This window comes from Lagenorhynchus albirostris, chromosome 11 (assembly GCF_949774975.1).
Source record: "Lagenorhynchus albirostris chromosome 11, mLagAlb1.1, whole genome shotgun sequence".
Lineage (NCBI taxonomy): Eukaryota > Metazoa > Chordata > Mammalia > Artiodactyla > Delphinidae > Lagenorhynchus > Lagenorhynchus albirostris.
In genome coordinates this window covers 40,523,591-40,540,340 of record NC_083105.1, presented here as the reverse complement: position 1 = coordinate 40,540,340, position 16,750 = coordinate 40,523,591, and the positions used below count along the sequence as shown (strand labels likewise).

General features: G+C 35.2%; 1 protein-coding gene across 4 annotated transcripts in view; it reads left to right on the top strand.

Moving 5' to 3' along the window:
* NAV3 (neuron navigator 3) overlaps positions 1-16,750 on the top strand; it is a 364,503-nt gene that overhangs the window by 255,775 nt on the left and 91,978 nt on the right. The gene's annotated exons all lie outside the window — the stretch shown is intronic.

Genomic DNA, 16,750 nt, shown 5'->3' with positions numbered 1-16,750 from the left:
TGTGAAGCTGATTGTTTGCGAAGACTTGGGCCAGATTGGAATTTCCTTCCAACATAGCTATGAAGTCTGCTCGTCCTTTATCCCAAAAGCAATCTAAAAAATACGAATTTCAAATGCCCAAGGTATAACATTATGTCTAGTTTGTTAAGTTATGGGCTGTTTATTTTTAATTAAAATGACTCAATGGATATAATGATATCAATACAACATTTTAATGAGAAGAAAATAATTCTCCAAATCAAAAAACTATACCTGATAAAGTAGCAACAATTACTGAGATGATTGCAAATTACATATTTAAACTTGGAGGATGACATTAACCCTGTCGTATCATTAGGAACATTCTAAATCATTTGATCTTTTAAGGTCATAATTATAATACTTTGTAACTACACAATTATAAATGTGTACTATTTTAGTTATTATTAGAGAAAGCCCTCAAGAATATGAGGAAGAGTAAAGAAAAAGTGTTTTTTATTGATAATTACCATATTATAAGTCAGAAGCACATAACACCTAGTTTTAGTGTCTTGCACATGAAAAATATTTTTAAATATTTCTTGATATGATAGACAGCATATTGCTGTATTTCATACTATGCATTACCTCTGTCAATACCAAAGTTCCAGAGAGCCTTGCAAGTTAGGTAGGCTCCACAGGAAGGTATTCCAGTTGCTGAAAGTGACTTCTGTAAACTTCCTCAGTCAATTCAAACTCAAGGATTAAAGAAAGTGTAAGGGTAAAAGAGAGAAAGAATATGAACATATATGTTTATAAACACAATTGAAGTGTTCCTGGTGTTTTTATTTCACCAGTCCACTCAAAGAGCCCAGACCTCGGAGTGAGCACAAATGGGAGAGTTCTGTCTGTAGAGTGAGACAAGCAATGATTCTAGGATTGAAGATAGTTTTCTTTCATATATTTTGGCCCCTCAGTAAAACCTAGCTGCTTCCTATGAGGCTGAAGTGAATAAATTGCAATATGTTGTAATGAGACTGAATGAGACCACCTTGGGATAAAGAAAGGAAGATCAGTAGAAAGGCTTCGGCTTAGGAATGCCAAAATCTGCATCTTTTGCCTTATTTGAATTCTTACTGGACTCGACTTAGTCTTTTATGTGTTAACATTTGAAGAGTAAAAAATTACCAAATTGCTGCATTTCATTTTTCAGAGATTTTGTCTGAAGGACAGGCAAAGATTGGGAGATTGTCATATTTTAGCTTTTTGAGAATGAAATTTCCCAATCTTATATAAATGTATTGTTAATGTAACCCATGATATTTGTACAAGCTTACAAAATTTATTATACATGTAATCAGAAATTACCTTCAAGCAGATCACATCCCAAGGAAAAAGATAGATTAAAAAAATAAGTAATATCAATTTGGTGAGAGAAGTGCTATAATGAGGAGTATAAAAATTTGAATTGGATACTCACAGAATACACAGGAGGGTTATGTAAGAGCCTCAGGTGTTTGAGAAGGTTTTTGAGAAGGAACTAAAGACATGTAACAGTCTGGGGGAAATGTACATACAGAAAAATACATTAAGGGATGCATGAATTTATGAAATTGAGAGAACACTTGAAAAAGTGCAAGGTAGCTCCACATGACTATAGGTAGAAAAGCAATGGGAAACTAGGCTAAAACACAAAGAGCAGACTTCGAAGAGTCTTTGTACGATGCTAAGTTCTTGGTAATTTATTCTGGCTTTTTGGAGGATGCACTGGATCAGACCAGAGGCCGAGATGGCAATTAGGAGATAGTAGTACTAGTCTACTGGGAAGTAGTGGGATCATTAATTAAGACAGTGGCATTGGGGATGAAGAGATGCAAATGGAGGGAATAGAGATCAGATTGAGCTTGGTGACAAACTGGATTTAGGTCGTACAAGATGGAGAAATCTAGGTTTTTGTCTTGGGCATGTGCTTCCATGATCATATAGGATCATACAAGTTGTATGCTTGTACACACAGCTGAATGACTGTGCAGCTGAAATCCAGACCACACTGCTTTCAAAGCCATGCTTCTGTGGAGCTATATAAATACACTTGCTACATAGGCTATTTTATTTATTTATTTATTTATTTATTTATTTATTAGCTGCTTTGTGTCTTCGTTGCTGCACACAGGCTTTCTCTAGTTGCGGCGAGCGGGTGCTGCTCTTTGTTGCGGTGCGCAGGCTTCTCATTGTGGTGGCTTCTCTTGTTGTGGAGCACGGGCTCTAGAAGCACGGGCTTCAGCAGTTGCAGCACGCAGGCTCAGTAGTTGTGGTGCACGGGCTTCCTTGCTCTGCGGCATGCGGGATCTTCCCAGACCAGGGCTCAAACCCGTGTCCCCTGCCATTGCAAGGCAGATTCTTAACCACTTTTGCCACCAGGGAAGTCCTACATAGGCTATTGACAGCCCTAGATGTAACCCAGATGGAATATAGGAAATGCAGTAGATTTGGTTTAAACACTACTGAAAAAATTCATTTTCTGACCCTAACATTTTAACTCATGCAAGCCTGAGAAGAGTCTTCCATATATCTATCTTATGCCTGAAGCTAAGACAAGACAGTATTAAATCTACTATGTGGAAAAGAGAAATACAATTCTCAAAATCAATCCCATGAATCAGTACCACATAGGACATTCCCCAAGCAATTACCTGACTTCCTCCAAGCTTATAGAATAAAACCTAGTTCTCCTCTCTTGAGAGGACTAAGGAATAACATCATAACCTGCATCCCAAACTACCTGAAAAGGAGATGCTTTTCTCCACGGCTTTACATCATTCCCTCAGGCTCTTCTGTTTGCCCTCACTAAATCCTGGGAAATTGATTTCTGCTCAACTGATAAAAGTGCTCTCTGTTTCAGATGGAAGACTGACCCATTTGTCAAAATCTTTTTTTGTTACTGAGTATCACATTTTTTTTTCCTCCTGTTTATGTTCTGAGCCTTTTCAGCTCCTATAAATCCACTCCCCAGTGTGCGAGGACTCAGTGACCTCTCTTGCTTGCTTCTGTTCTGCCCTCTTTCTTTTTGGTGTGCCCTGACTCCACTTTACCTGCCTAAGGTGAGAGATGGTCTGTTTACCAACCACTGCCTCGTCTTGAAGTGTCACCTTTTCTGAATCCTCAGTTCCTCCTGGGTGGGACACAAGATGAATCTGGTCAGAGATTATGATCCAGGATTAGCAACAAAAACCTGTGGATGAAATCTTCATCTGGAAGAAGACAGAAACCAAATAGAAGTTACTAAGCCGGGCTCAGGGACAGAGACTGATGTGGAAAGTGAGAGAGTAGATTGGGAGCAGCTGGCAACGTTTCAGACCCGGAGATAGTTTAGGCAAAGCATCAGCAATAAGTTAGGTGCCTGGGAAATCTCAGGAGACTCAGACACCTAGCCAGGGTCACATCATCACTTCACTCTTGCTTTTAAGGTTTAATCCTTTCCCTGTCAAGGCAATTTAACTGTCATTCTTGCACTTTTTTCTCCTTTCTATCCATGCATACGATACAAGGAGACAGCAGTTAGCTGTTTGTGGTGGGAAATATAAATGGCTATTTTGAAAGTGTGCCAGCCAGGGTCTGCTGCAAGTTTTCCTTGTTACTGCTGCCATCTGTTGTTCTTCACTGCTGGGATGTGAATTTCCTGGCAAACATCTCTCTGACTCTGAACTATCTTTCACCCCCTCCTAGAGATATTCACTTGCTGGAGTGGCTTGTAAAACAATGTTCTTTACCAAGGCAGCTTTCCGAAAATTGAATGGAAGAATCTGGAATGTTTTTATATAACATATTTTATGTATCTCAGAGCAAAAATATGTCTTCATTGTTAATAATATTTCTCTTAAAAATAAAAATATCTTATTGAGTTCTTGTTACTTTAACGTATGCTATCTCAAGCAAGATAACATGGAACAGATTTCCATTTTCAACCTTGTTTGCCGTTAGGTCTGTAGCTAAGTTGTTGGGTTTTATCTAAGTTCTTTTATCTCTACATAACGTTTCTGTTCACTCAACCATGAGATTATAGTAATTTGGGGACTTCTCTTCTCCTGAAAGATGGCTAATGCCAAAAATATTTCAAGTGATAAAGGAGGTTTTAGAGAGGGGAGACAATTTAGCTGAGGATTAGTAGCTGTGATTGCTACTTATTAAGTAAAATGTCTATAACTAAATGTTCAGATATCAAAAAAAAGTCCGAGTTCTCAAAAGTGAGAATTACACATTTTCTACATTAAAGGAAAAGTTATGTCTCTATAATATCTTTTTGATTTCTGTATTCTCAGTATTTTCCATAATGATACCATTCAATAAATGTTTCATGCACTAATTAGTGAATAAAGCTATACATGGTAATAATTTTTTTAGAAGAATAGCTAATTACTATAATTTTGAGAAAGTTTTTTAAAAGGCTTGAATTCTTAGTTAAATATATATTTTTAAGTTGCAGTCTTTAGTCTTTAAAAAAAATATAAAAAAACCTCTGGACCTCACTATACTAGAACAGCATGGTATTACATGTATGTATGGTATTACATACATAATCATTTAAAAATAGCATATATTGAGACTTGATAAGTGAACTATAATAATAAATAGAAAGGAATAGTTATCAATAAATGATCTCTTTGAAATTCACTGTTTGTTTAAAAAAATAGTTTCTTACTTTACCATAACAATGGAATATAAAAAGGAGGAGGAGAAATCAGATTATATATGCAAATTTTTCTGGGAGAAATTGTAGAAGAAAAGATCAAAGATTGATTTTTTTGAACCCTATATATTAAAATATAATAAATAAAACTAAAAACCAAGAAATAGATTGAGAAGAAGTACTTTAAATATATAAAAATCTAATACCTATATGTTGTTTAAACTCTATTAGAAAAATACACGAAGGACATAGACAATTTATAGATATAAAACTAACAAATAAACCTATAGAAAATTTAATCTCACAATTGCTCAATTTAATTAAAACTACATTAAACAACTATTTCACATTTCAAAATTTTTGAATTACTGAAGGAAATCACATACCTGAAAGTATCCAGGTTTTGTAAGATTGGCATTCACATGGCTGGCAGGAGTGTAAAATGATGTGTTCTTCATTTATTATGCTACATCTGCAGTGTTTCAAATGTTTGTATTCTGTGAATCACTAATTCTCTTTCTAGGAATTTATCCTAAGAAAATAATCATAAATGTAACCTGAATACTTTCATGGCAGTATTACTAACAACAGTAAAAAAAAACTATAAAGTATTTCATATATCCTAAAACAGAAATGGTAAAATATATAATAATTCATATAATATACTTGTGTCAAAAAAAATTTAAGGATATTAAAAATCACTATAAGGTGATATGAAATAAATGAAGAAGGTACAATCAGATATATAATCAGGTATAATCAGCAAGGTCTCAACCAGGTATGTTACATATGTATATATTATACATCCAGAAAATGATTGGACAGAAATTATAAAATGTTACTGGTGGGTACTTCTAGGTGGAATTACAGATTAATTACTTTGTCTCTTTTATACATTTCTGGACTTCTGAGTTTTCAACAATGAACACGTATTGGTCTTTTACTTAATACAAAAAGATACCAAATGGACCTTAATGAATCCTGAGTTAGCTTTCATATGAGTTATATGTTATATTCTCAACTTGTCACTAATAGAAAACCTTTAAATAAACTTGTACACATTTCAACCATATAACAGCATTGTGAAAATGGGCTTTGAAATAAACTAGCGAAACCATAATAAAAGCATCGTTCCAGTGATGTGGTTCAGCAAAGTAATTTTTAATAAGATTATTTTATCTCGTGATTTCAGCCCATATAGTAATAAACACAAAAATAGATGTTTCTTATCTGCCTCAGATAACATTAAAACAAAAAATCTGCCTGATTACATAAATTCATTTCAAGCTAACACCATTCATCACATTTAATCAAATCTATGTAGGGCTTCCTCTTATAAAGAACAAGAGCTTTTTCTCTTTTGTTTATCTTACCCTATCTGATGCCATAATAGAATAGTTGTAAATATTCATTATTTGTTTTCTAGAGAAAAGAAAAGGGAATGAAAGGTCAATGCATAGGGTTTATTGATGCTCTCCTTACCCAAAATCCCCACAGTATTTATGGTGGTCTCTCTAAATATTTCATGGATAAATATATAGCATTTTGTGCACACTAAAAATAATGAAAATAGACTTTAACCCCGTGTTGACGTGAATTGCCAGTTTTGTAAAGAGTTATACACTTAAACTATGATATTGTAAACTCATATAAGCTTCCCTTGATATATGAAAATAATGGTACTAAGTGCAAACAAAATTTAAGATTAAGACTATGCAAGAGATCTAGAGTCTTTTTGTTTTCTCTTTTACCACATTCCAATTAAAGAAAAACTGTTTTCTATACAACCTACTCACTAAATACTTCTGACACCAAATGTTTGGGGGTTTTTTTCCCCACACCAACTAATTCTTCAACACCAGCTGCGCACCCTACAGTTCAGTTCAGCTCAGTGCTGGCACTATTTACCCAGAGTTTACATCTGATCCCACAAAGTTAAGGGCTCAGTCCCATAAGACAGCCCCACTTCAGAAGCCAATTGTAAGCCCAGACCTCCCATATTTCTGACTGGCCTGCTGTAAATTGGGGGCTCCCATGATCCCCTCCACAGGTTCAAAAATTTGCTAGAATGGCTCACAAAACTCAGGGAAATATTTACTTATATTTACTGGTTTATTATAAAGGATATAACAAAGGATATAGATGACCAGCCAATTGAAGTGTTACATAGAGCAAGGTATAGAGAGGGGCATGGAACATCTAAGCCCTCTCTTGGCATGCTACCCTCCCAGCACGTCCCTGTGTTCACTTGGAAGCTCTATGAACCCCATAAATTATGGATTTTTATGGAAGCTTCATTATTCAGGCATAATACATTAACTCAATCTTCAGCTTCTCTCCCTCCCAGAGGATGGAGGTGTGAGATAAATCAATAAATGATGTAGTCTTACAAAGTCACAAACTAAGGCCTTAATCTGTGATACATTCACTCATTCTAATATGTAAGTGTGCAAATAGTTATGAATTGTGGTTTTAAACTAAAGACCAATGGGCTATCCAGGAGCCAGCCAAGAGTTGTCTTATTAGAACAAAAGATGCTCCTGTCACCCAGGAAGTTCCAAGGGATTTAGGAGCTCTGTGTTAGGCACCGGAGTCCAAGACCAAATATTAGAACAAAGGTCTCTAATATTAGAACAAAAATATTAGAACAAAAGGTTCTAGCACATCTATCACTAAGAAAATTACAAAATTTTCAGTAGCTCTGAATCAGCAACTGGGGACAGAAAGCAAATATATATATCTTATTATGTCACACCATCCAACAGCAAATCTGTCCTCTCTACCTCCAAATATATCTTGAAACTGCCTTCTTTTAATTTACTTGTAAACCCCTCATCAAAAACTGAAGGATGTTGCAATAGCCTCTTCATTGAGCTTCGCACTTCTACGCTTCTTTACCTCTAATATATTCATAACACTAAAGTATGTTTAAACCCTCTATCTGCTCATGTCGTTTCGCTGCTTAGAACTATTTGATGAATTTCTGTCATATTTCTAAGGAACTCTCATGTCTTCGCATTGTCTAGAAGATCCTTGAAGGGCTGCCCCTGCCTCCCTTCCCAGTCTCAGAACTGACACTTTCCCCTTGCCTGCTGCTGCACAGTCCTGCTGCCCTTTGACCTTTGTGGCTTCTGAGTCTTTACACTGGCTGTCTCCTCTTCCTGTACTGCTGTCTTCTCCACCCTTTTCACAGATGGCTCTCCTTCACCCTTCAGTTGTCTACTTAATGACTGTTTACAACGACCTCCTCACAGGCCGTTCTTTATTCACCCAGAAGTAGTAGGTCTTTCTGATTAGTTTTTCCTCACATAATCACATTGATTTTTAACCACAGTCCATAATTATATGCACATTTGAGTGTTAGAATGAGTGAATGAATCACAGATTAAGGCTGTAGTTTGTGACTGTAAGATAGATAATTTATTGTGTCAATTGAAAAAAATGCACAACCTAAGCATGGAAATTGTGTTTTATTTGGTAGACAAAACTGAGGACTTAAGCCTGGACACAGACTCCTAGATAGCTTTGAGGGACTGCTCCAAAGAGATAAGGGCAGAGCCAGGATATATAGGAGTTTTTGCAACAAAGACCAGGTAGTCAGAACATCAAAAGATGACCGTTAATTAAAGAAAAGCAGACATCTCAGGTTAGTGAATTTAGTGCTTTTCTACGTATAAGAAGATGCAAAAGGCTGGGCTCATTGAAATCATTCCTTTGATATGTACCTCAGCTATCTGGGGCTAGTATCCTGTGTTTTCCCATCCTGAGTCTCCTCAGCGTGCACCCTTGGGAGGTGGCTGCAGGGCTGATGGCTTGATGGTGGGCATGCTGTTTCTATCCTGAGGGGCAGCTCTAATGTGATGGCTTGATGGCTGCAACATCCTTTGTTTACTGATATGGCAGGCAACATTTTTTCACTCACAATTGATTTATTCCCCAAATACTAGGAACCTATCGTGGGCCATGCCAACCTGAGCACTGAAACTGCAAAAGAGAAGTCGCTCTATTTGCCCTCAACCGCAGTCCTGTAGCTGAACCCACTTTGCAAGCTGATAATTTACAGAACAGTGGGAGCACACTTGTAGTAAATACAGACATGGAAGAGTTAATGTTTCCTTGGAAATCATGGAAGGATTCATAGAGGAAATGACGTTTCAACTGGATTATAAACCAGTTGCTTATGCTCCACTGCACAGTTAAACAGTGGAAGGACGAAACACTTTAAAAGTAGAAGGAACTTTTTTTAAAACTGCAATAAAGACCATGTTCAGTGTATAGGTTGAAAGGACTATTTTTAACATAAAATCATGTTTAGTATATTGATGTTGTTATATACTTAGGTTTCTACAATTCTGAAGTCTTTTTTAATGATAGTCTTTTTTTCTTGGTAATAAAATATTTTTCCAGGGAAATGCTGAATAAATCGTTGTTGAAATACACTCCATTGCTTTCTATCAATGACCCTGAAGTAATATAGAATTTACACTTCAGCAGTTGCAGTGCTCAAATGTGGCAGGTAGTGTATTGTGTTTGCTGATTAAAAAAAAAAAAAAAATGTATGGCATAGGTCTAAGTGGTTTTGTGCTCATTTAGTCTTAAGGAAAATATCATTGACTTAACATATTAGTACCAAAGTGCAAAGCCTAGACAGTTGACTCTCAGTATTTTAAAAATTATTATTGCAAAGCTCATTATGTCTAAATAGTTTTAAGATACCTGTATCTCCTTATGTGTATTTTTCAAATTGGCATAAACAATGGTAATGGAAAACAAAGCTATCCTGGAATGTGATAGAGTTTTGTTTTAAGTGGTGACTTTATTTTCTTAGGCAAATGTTATTTACTTTTCCCTCAGAAACAGGAAGCATATCCAGAAGTTTTTACACAGTGATCTTATGGATAGCTACGGAGACTTCGTTTTTCTTTTCATGAAATAATTATTTGTCTTAAGAAATGTTTAGTAAAATCCTTAGAACTTATGCTTTATCATATCTTATTATGTTTTCCAATATTTAGGTTGGAAGAGAGCAATTTTTCTCAGTATGATTATCTTATGAGATTTTTAACACTGAACCTCTAATATACCAATGAAATGTTAGGAGTTTGTATCCCCTTTTCTTCTAGCCTCTAGATTTTTTTCTGTTTCTGCTACCTCACTTACATCTTTAAAAATCCCCATTTTATAGTAGACACTTGTGGAATAAATGGGAATCTCCACATTCGTCTTAAGTGTCTGCCCTTAAGTGCCCAAATACTTCTAGTGTATCAAACTATATGTTTGTGGAATGTCCACAGGTCTCAGACTCTGGAATGAACACTTTATTTACATTATCTGCATTATCTACCAATGGCAAACTTGACTCCAGAATTTTCGTTTAAATCATATATAAAAAATGTTGAATTTGCTTAACATTTTAAAACTTTTTATGTTCTTAAAGTACTTGAAAATGGAACCAAGGATATATGAGTTTTAATTTAGAGTTCAGAATGAGGATGTTGTGGGGAAAGATTTAGGACTTGTTTCGAGACCTGTCCTATATATCTAAGTGATATTCAGAGGACTGAGATGTAAGTGAGAGTGGCATCCACAAATCTAAAGCAGTGTGCAGTAACCTATGGTTGGTGATACATGTAGAGTCCGACCAGGTGATTACTGTCAGCATTAAGAATCAGGTACATATTGCAAGAATCATCGTGAATGAGGGAGTAAGACATGCTGGTACCCTGGAGGAAGAACCTTATGTTGATGGTAAACCTCAGGCACTTGGTTCCATAGTGTTCCAACAGCATTGGCCTAAGAACACTCAGATACTGACAAATATTAAACATCCATATTTTCTAAAAAACATGCAATGTATAATCAAATAATTTTAAAAGATACACAAACATTGTTTATATGGCTATTTCTTATTTTAACTTTTAATAAAATAAGCTAACAAAATAGTATATTGTTAAAAGTTTAGGTATAAGAAGGTGTTTTTATAGCAATCAGAGATAATATCACCTTAGTGGGCAGCATTTCCATGATTGTAGTTGAATTAGGGTTGGAACTGAGTACATCTAAAGGAAGCATGTTTGTTTATTTCATTAATGAAATATTTAATGAGCTGGCAAATTGAGACTGAGGTTACTGTTGAATGCCTGAAGTATAGAAATTAGTTTTTATTGAAAGAAAATCTCTATGTTTTATATGTATATGTATAAGTAGTACAGTTGACCTGCCAATATAAGCTATCAAAGAGCCTGATTGAATACCTGCTAAATGAAGTGCTACCACACCAAAAAACAGGAGTGTGTTGAAAAATTACTTATAAACAGGACTAGCATTTTCCTCTGGAATTAGATTTAAATCTGCAAAATTATTTTAATATTTATTTACTTAATATTTCAGAATTCTTCAACATAAAAAGCAAAAAAAAAAAAAAAAAAACACTCTCAATATATAACACATTTGTTTTCAAGCAGGTCTGCTTCTAAATGTAACTCCAGGGGTGAACGTAGGGGTCAGAGCCACAAATGCACAACCAGATAAATAAAATAGATCCCTGGCCCCACTGAGTTATTAAGCATTAAAAATATAAATAGTAAAAGGCATACCAAAACAATCCTTTTCTTCTTAGATTAATGAGTAATCTAGTGTATATCCAAATTGTAATTTATCAACAGGTTAATTGGCTACATTTGTTTTTACTTTACATACAGTGTTTTTTTCTACAGTTCTAAGTTTTGACATATGCATCGTCATGTAACAGCCACCACAAATCTTCCCACACTCCCATCCACTGGCAGTCACTGATCGGTCCTACATATCTATAGTTTTGCCTTTTCTAGAATGCCACATAAATGGAATGTATGTGAATGTTAACAGCTTTATTCATATTTTAAAACTGGCAATAACTCAGTGTGTAAATGCAAACTATGTGGATAAGATACTCAGATTTGTAATTTTTTAGCCATCCTAGATTGTTGAGAAGAATTTAGCAGATCAATAGATCTGTAACTTGGAGACAATAAAGACTTGCCGTTTTATAAAGAATATAGTCAAGAATTCTTAGCACTTAAGGAATTTAAAGATGAAAGGATGAAGAAAATATATTGATGGGTTTGAGACATACTACTCAGGGCTAATTATGTGAGTAAATTAACATTTTTGTCAGTTAGAAAAACTATTTTCTATGAAGTTTTTAACTTAATTAAGTGTTCCATAATAAGCAAGATTAATTATATCCTACCTAGGGAGAATTCTGGCTCTATAAAACCAAAGATGAAAGTCAAAACACAGAACCTTAAGATAAGGAAAATGATGTTGTCATCAATAAAAATTTGTTCCTTTAAGATTGTTTAGCAGAGAAATATGTTGAACACATTTTTCTCAAATTCTACATTTATTATTGCATTCAATCCGACTTAACTTTATTGGATAGAAGCAGTATTCTAAGTAAAACTGCTTCATTTATTTAACAAACATCTACTAGTCATCTATTCAATAGTTGACACCATGTTGCATGCTAGAATTATAAAGATAAGTGTCACACAGTCTCTGGCTTCAGGTAATTCAGATTATGGCCAAGAAGATAGAAAAACACCAAAATAGTGGTTATATTGTAACAAGTGATATATGCTGTAATACAATGGTTAACATTTATTTCCTCTGATCACTCTGCAGTATCTCTGTCATGAAGAAATGCTTGAATTCTTCAAATGAGTGGTAGTGGCTCTGTCCTGCCACACACTTAACATTCATCTCTATTACAACACTTGCCATTTTGTATTATAACAATTTGTTTAAACTTCTGACCTCCACAATAAGCAGTGAGTTCTTCAAAGGAGAGGAGCTGTAATTTATTCATCACTTAATGAATAAGAGCAGATTCTTACTAATAGCTTTTATGGAAGGAGGGACAGGCATGCACAGTGGCGATGTGGAACAAACACAAGGAGGGCCATGTCACCTATAGCTGAGATGGATTTTCAAGGATTAGAGACAACTTGATTAACAGTGGATCCAGGTGAGAGAAGAGAGGTAATAACACTAATATTTTATGGCAGAAGGATAAACAGGCAGTCAGTAACTGAAAGGGAGAAGAATTGTTAACGAGAAATGATGGAATCTAGGTAGAGTGAATTTGAGATGTTGACAGGACATCCTTGAGAAAGTGTTCAGTAGAAGGCTGGAAATGCTGATCGATTAATCAGGAAAGAAGTCTGGATTAGAGCTGTGAATTTGAGCGTCATAATCATGGAGGTGATATTGAAGTTGTGAAAGACTAAGAAATTTCCAAGAAAGAATGTCTAAGGTGAGTTAAGATTAAGTACTGAATTTTGAGGAATTCAAAGGAATCCCAAAGAAGAGGAGAAAAGTAAAGGGTTCTGTGGACTGGTGAAGTTTGCAGAGAGCCTGTAAAGGCGCATCATTGGTGTATTTCAAGGTAAAAGGGGTGAGAAGGTGGGAGGCAAGGGAGTGGAATACTGACCAAGCTTTGGGACATAATTCCTGGGTTCAAATCCCAGGTCCATCATGGGCCTTGGGCACATCATTCAAACTACCCGAACCCCTTTATCTTTACAATGCCTGTCTCATGGTTTTGTTTGGGATTAGATTATATAAAATATTTAAAAGAGTAGGACACGTAGTAAGCACTCAGTCCATGGGTTTATTGACCTCAATGAAAGCAGTTTCACTAAAGTATTAGAAGGAAGATCTTGGAATCCAGAGGAAGAAGAGAGAAACAAAGCTATATCTTTGGAATTTGAAGAAAACCACTTTTGGAGTAGGCAGAATTTCTTAGTAGCACTGAGAAATCACCTGAGGTTAGATAACTTGAATCTATATGCCTTCAGTCATTATAATTATTATGTATTATGAAATATACAATAATATTGTTATATTAGTCATTCTGATTAGTTGAATTTGCTGTCATTTTCCAAAATAATAATGGAGAAAATATGTTTAATTAACATAGAGACAGGACCGGTATGGAAGACCATTATGGTGACAAGAACTAGAACAGAGTACTGGTTAGATTATGACTTTAGCGATCCTTTTGTTCCAGCATCTTTGGATCCTGCATCATTTGGTAAAGAGTTCAGTGGAGTAAAAAACACAAGAAGGCTATTAAAAGTAGATAATAGGAAGTAGCTATAAACTAGACGTAAAAATTAGGAAATCAGTAGATTTTAGAGCACTGGAAGTGTAGAAGACTGTGATCAAAAAATGAGATTGCAGAATTTGAGATCTTAGAGGTAAAGCAGTTTGAGGAGATGGAAAAATGTGAAGTATTATCAAATGGTTCATATAAATGATTCATTTGCTTCCCACACTAATCTGTGAGATAGGGAGATCAGAATAGCAAGTTTAAGTGAACATACTAGCCACGTCCCTCTAAAAAAGGCTCAAGTGAAAGGCTTTAACTTTAGGAATCCATGTACTTTACATTACACCAGGATAAATTTGGAAATTTGTTCTTCATGTCTATGATGTTTGTTAGTTTGATATATTTTTATTTTTCTCTCAAGAGATTGAAACTTTCTATCTTATTTTGGGTTCTTTCACTTATATCATTTTAACTACAAAGTCATTGTGTTCATTTGAGTCTTTAAATGGTTTTAAAACAACTGATTTTTTAAAATTCTAGTAAGAGTTGATGCATTTACTTTCAGTCGCTAATGCTAGGATTTACACTGGTAAACGCTATTATTAGAAATATTGATTCTATCTTCCTTGCCAGAGAAATAGTTACTTTAAAAATATTCATTTTAAAAAAACGGTAAAATTTCCTCTTTGTTTAATTTTGCTCTTTGAGTACTGAATATATTGTGGTAAGTATTTCTTAAAAATTCATTTCATGTGACTATGAAAGGTGACCTCTGTAACTGCCTTTCTTTTAATCTCAATAAACCATGAGAATTTATTCAACATTTATGTCAGCCATTGCCATAAATAGTAGAAATTAAAAGAAAAATACTCCACAGTTCTGTGCTTAGAAAACTCACAGGCTAATGGTCCATTTTGACACGTATTTATAGATTTATAAAACAATGTGCTAAATCCAGTCCTATAAGTCTGCATAGTATTATGGCAGTGCAGAGGGGAAGCTACCTAATTCATCCCGACAGCGGCAAGTAAAAGGGGCTTCCCAGAAGATGGATGCTAGAACTGCATTATAAGATAAGTATGGGTTAGTCAGGTATGCGCAGGGGTGCCTTGATTGAAGACAGAGGTTGGAAATAATGTGATGGTGATGGGAATTGAATGCAGCTCTAAGTCAGAGTGCACAAAGTGAGGCAGGTGATGTAAAGAGTTTAAGCTCGAGAGGTAAGGTAGGGCCACATAATGGAAAGCCTCGTATGTCTTTTAAAGGAGCCTGGACTTTGCTTTAGACTAGTGATTGCCCAAGTGTGTATATTTATAATTTTATGATTATATGCATGCATTCCTATGAGAAGATAATATATGTATTACACTATATATATATACATGAAAAATTTAAAGATAGGTTAAAGAAGAAATAGTATTTTTAAAATTATGAATGTATTGATAGAGGTTCTTGGTTGCAAACTACAGAATCTACTATCTAATTTAAGGAATGAAGTGATATAAGAAGGCTCTCTGAATAATTGGGGTGATTGGAGAACCAGGCTCTTTGTAGGTGCTTAGCCAACCATAGCTCTAGGGCATCACTGCTTCCTCTGCTTGGCACCTCTGACCCTTGGAATTAGAGACCAGATGTCTGCCAGTGTTTACAAGAGAAAAATTGAATGATTGCTGCTGTGTTTGCCAGAAGATTTTCTCATTTGTGACTCTGTAGGCCCTTTGTTATATGTCATATCTGTCTATAAGGGAGTCTGGAAATGTGAGTTTTTTGCAGTCTACCTTCGGAAGGTAAGACTCATAATGTGGGAAATTATCAAAATAAGATGTAGGGAAGATATTAAAAAGATTTGAGCAGCCGCAAATGGCAGGTATTTGCTACAGTGGTACAAAATACTCTTTTGCTGTCATTAAAAATACAATTATTATTGGTAATAATATGATTTATAAATGTGTTTGGTCATCATGTTTTAAGCTCTCAGTAGCTAATATCTCAAGCAAAATACTAACCTGGGGGGAGATCATCATTAATATTTTCTATAAGTTCAAATTTCAAATGTTCTTCTTGATAATTACTTTTCTAGTTGGTTTGCTATATGATCTCAATACGTCACTTTCATTTGGAATGTATGGTGGGACTCATAAAGTACACATAGCAGAGTAGGAGAAGTTACCGGTTTACCATTCCTTTATGGTTAGCTTGCGCTTTCGTTACAAATATTCTCTTCAATGTGTGGATTATTTGCAGGCGGTTTTTTTAAAGCCACTTGTCTATTTTATGAGACTTAACTTTTGTCTGTATCTAATATCTGTATCCAGTTTACCTGAATTCAATTAATAGAGTGCAGGTGAGCAGCAGTGTATCATAGGAGACTGAGAACCAGCCAGTAAGTGAGAGAACCATGGTTCAACCCTTCACCCTGTGGAGCTCCCATTCTCATTCAGGTGACCCTGCTCACCCTACATTACTTCTGCATCTTCTGACACACTGACTAAGTGAGGGTGCCTATGTTAGCCTGCACATGAATATTAATATAGCTTATTTTACTTCTTCTTTAGATTAAGAACAGATATATTCAGAATTTCAGATATTTTTCTTATGCCCCAAGGGATTACTTTGTGCACCTCGCAGGGCAGGTGCATTACATTTTGGAATCTACTACCTTGGTAAAGAGAAGTCTTTGAAGAGTGGTACATAAGGAAATGACATGGCCAGATGTGAACATTCGAGCACTGACCCAAATTTATCAGATGAAGTTTATTGAGAAAGACTGAAGGCAGGAAGTCCAGATAAAAGAATATTGTATGTTGCCCAGGCCAGAAATGGCAGGAGGGATGATATGATAGAATAAGTCTCAATCTTCAAGATTTGGTAAATGATTGGGAGTAGTTATTGGTAGGAGAAAGAATGAGGAATGATTTTCTGGTTCCTGACCAAAGCACAGTTGTTTTGTTTTGTTTTGTTTTTAATTTTTAACACAACAGGTGAATTCTTATATGCTGTGTGAATCCTGA